Source organism: Heterodontus francisci, chromosome 7 (genome assembly GCF_036365525.1).
Source record: "Heterodontus francisci isolate sHetFra1 chromosome 7, sHetFra1.hap1, whole genome shotgun sequence".
Lineage (NCBI taxonomy): Eukaryota > Metazoa > Chordata > Chondrichthyes > Heterodontiformes > Heterodontidae > Heterodontus > Heterodontus francisci.
The window spans coordinates 78,352,893-78,356,441 of NC_090377.1; the positions used below are offsets into that span (position 1 = coordinate 78,352,893).

General features: G+C 48.8%; 1 pseudogene; it reads left to right on the forward strand.

Moving 5' to 3' along the window:
- Window positions 1-3,063: 3,063 nt before the first annotated feature.
- Window positions 3,064-3,194, forward strand: LOC137372444 (U2 spliceosomal RNA; annotated as a pseudogene).
- Window positions 3,195-3,549: the final 355 nt, after the last annotated feature.

The window sequence follows — 3,549 nt, forward strand, 5'->3', positions numbered from 1 at the left end:
GAATCGTCCGTAGAGCACGGAGTCGTGCGTTACGGAACTGCTCAGGATGAACCTCGACAAAACCCACGGTATCTCTTTTCACACCTGCTTTGTGAAGGCACATTCCAGAGGAGGTGGGCGACAGTCTCTTCCTCACTGCAGCCACCGTAAGGACAGCGTGGGGAGACGGTGAGACCCTGAGCGTGCAGGAAGAATCTGGCAGGGAGGGCACTTCTCACCACCAGCCAAGCTGTGGCTTGGTGCTTGTTTAAAAGTTCTGATGATGAGACATTCTGCCAAATGAGTTTGACAGTCTGTTCAGGGAACCATCTGACAGGATACATCAACTTCTTTTCCCGCAGGGCCTCAACGACAATACATGCAGACCACTATCTGATGGACTTGTGGTTAAAGGTCTTATTCTGTCTAAACCTTTCCACTAGGGACAGGTGGTACAGCAGGGTCCAACTGAATGGAGTGTTCCACAGCAACATGGCCCAACCCATCCTTCACAACACCAGACACAGATAGAACCTCAGCAGGTAGTGACACTTGGTGTTTGCATACCGGGGGTCTACGTGCAGCTTGATGCAGCTGCACACAAAGGTGGCCATCATGATGAGGGGAATAAAAGCAAAATACTGCGGATGCTGGAAATCTGAAACAAAAACAAGAAATGCTGGATTCACTCAGCAGGTCTGGCAGCATCTGTGGAAAGAGAAGCAGAGTTAACGTTTCGGGTCAGTGACCCTTCTTCGGAACTGACAAATATTAGAAAAGTCACAGATTATAAACAAGTGAGGTGGGGGTTGGGCAAGAGATAACAAAGGAGAAGGTGCAGATTGGACCAGGCCACATAGCTGACCAAAAGGTCACAGAGCAAAGGCAAACAATATGTTAATGGTGTTTTGAAAGACAAAGCATTAGTACAGCAGTTGATGAGGGGAATGTTGGATATCTTTATTCCCCTTTATCTAGAAGTTTGAACATTGTGTCCCTGCAGACACGGTCCATTTTCAATCTCCAGATAAAAAGGGAGATGGCTCAGATGGCCGCTATGGCGCAGGAGCAGGGTATGGGCCAGACCTGTGCCACGTTGAGCAACACCAAGAACACCTCGCACCTGATGACCAGTTTCTTACCCACAATGGAGAGGGTGTGTTGCTCCTACATACCCAGCTTCTGTTTCACAATGGCTGTTCACTCCTTCCAGCTTTTGGTGCACGCCCTGGCCCCTCCAAACCATATCCCCAGCACCTTCAGGTAGTCTGACCTGACGGTGAAGGGGACAAAGGATCGATCAGCCCAATTCCAAAGAACATGGCCTTGCTCTTGCCGCGATTTACTTTGTCTCCTGAGGCCAGTTCAAACTGGTCACAGACTTTCATCAGTCTGCAAACTGATAGTGGATCTGAGCAGAAGATGACAACATGGTCCGTGTGCAGGGAGGCTTTGACCTGACTACCTCTGCTGTCTGGGATTGTCACACTCTTATGCCTGCATCCTTCCTGATGGACTCAGTGAAAGGTTTGATACAGCACACGAACAAGACAGCAGAGAGAGCACAGCCCTGTCTGACTGCAGATGTGATCGGAAAACTTTCCAATTCCCACCCATTGATTGAAACTGCGCTTCTGACATTTGTCTAGAGCAGTTGGTGGGGGGAGGGTTGTTGGTCTCCTTCACAGCAGCAGCCATGTTCACCATTCCTTCCTCGTGCCTCTCCTTGATTCTCGCTGCCTGTGTGTAACTGAAGCAGTGTTTTGGGCAGGTCTTGTAGAGGTGACCTGCCCCACCACACAGGCTGCAGCACTTACTTTGCTTGCAGTCCTTTCTGTGGTGGCCTTCCTGCTTGCAGTTCTTACAGATGACTGCACTGCAGTTGGTCATCACATGACCAGATTTGCTTTGGGTGCAGCAAACTCTGGACTGCCGCTGATGGACCAAGTAGCACCGACTTCCCCCAATAGCAAAGCTGGAGGGAGGGTGGAGGGTGGTTCCACTAGTGTACATCTTCAAGGTCACCTTGACCTGCTGTTTGCTGGTCCAAATCCCAAACAGGTCCTTGACCAGCCACATGGAAGGTGAGCACATCCACAACAGGAATACAGGGATTGTAGAGATGGATGGTCACAATGCGGTTCCATTACAAGGGCAGTGTAAACAGCGGCTCTGCCTGAAGACCAACAACGCTGCCTAATTTCCTCTCTCCTTGAAGTCCTTCAGGAATTTCATGCTTCTTGCCATATTTTTGAACGTCTCGTCAAAGAATCAGCCGCTGGGAAAATCCTGAAGTCAGAAGATGGCCGTGGCTTTAAATCCACAGCATTCAAAATAGACTTGTTTAAGGAGGTCCAGTCCATGGGTGCACCTCCTTCACTGTTTTTCCACCGCCACCCTAACGGTGTTATGCACCCCATGGTTTTGTGTAACCTTTGCTTAAAGTCTCCACAGGACAGGCACCAATGCCCAAGCCTGCACTAAAACAACAACCACGGGAGCACTCCAACATCAATAGAGTGAAAGGCTGAAGCTGGCACTGAAAACACCCCAAAAATAAACCAAAACCCAAAGAATCACAGCTCGGAAAACCATCAAGGTGTCTCCCCAGTAGGCTGTTCATCCTTTTCTGATAGGCATAACCTTGCAGTTCTAGTATCGTCCTTGTAAATCTTTTCTGTACCCTCTCCAGGGCCTGATGTCATTTTTATAAAATTGCAACCAGAACTGTACACACTACTCCGAGTGTGGTGTAGCCAAGTTTTCATACAAGTTTAGCATAAGTTCTCTACTTTCCTGCAAATCAATTAAACTTGTGATCCATACACTCATCACCCACTACAGTGGGCCCTTTACTAAACATAAAACACAAGGACTGGAATTGCCACAGTGTGAATTCCACTGCTGTTGCACTTTCAAAAAGAATGTAAAATCCACCACGGCCTCTAGGGAAGATACATGGATGTTTTCTGGACATGTTCAGTAGAATATGCATTGATGTGAAACTGGTGTAAAATCAGTGCAAGCAGCAGAACCAGGAAAAAACTTTTGTACAGCCTTTTAAATGCACAGTTCAGTATGATCATCGCTTCGCGGCCTTTTGGCTAAGATCAAGTGCAGTATCTGTTCTTATCAGTGCTTACTTGGTTGAGAAGAGACCATGATCATTGCCTTTTGATCCTGGGTAGGCTTTGAGTAAAATGGCTATAACCAATCTTCGAGCTTCAGGCCTGGGAGTGCGCAACACCGTTCGGGTGGTCGTGAAGGACAAGGAAGGAGCTGCACCGGTCGATCGCACCTTCTTCATCAAGAAAATCCTCTTCGATTGCTGTGGATTTCAAGCTCCGGATGTCTTCTGCCTGCAGGGTTTCCCCAGCAGTGGATACTTCTACATGACGTTCCGGAATGTGGCGGGATGCATTAAGTTCCTGAAGGCGTTCAAGGAGAAAGGGGACCGGGCGCCACTGTCGATCCTCACAGCGGAGCCGCTCTTCACGCTTCCGTCACAACGGGACCGGGTGGTGACGATTCACCTCTACAACCCCCATGTTCCGGTGGTGGATGTACTCA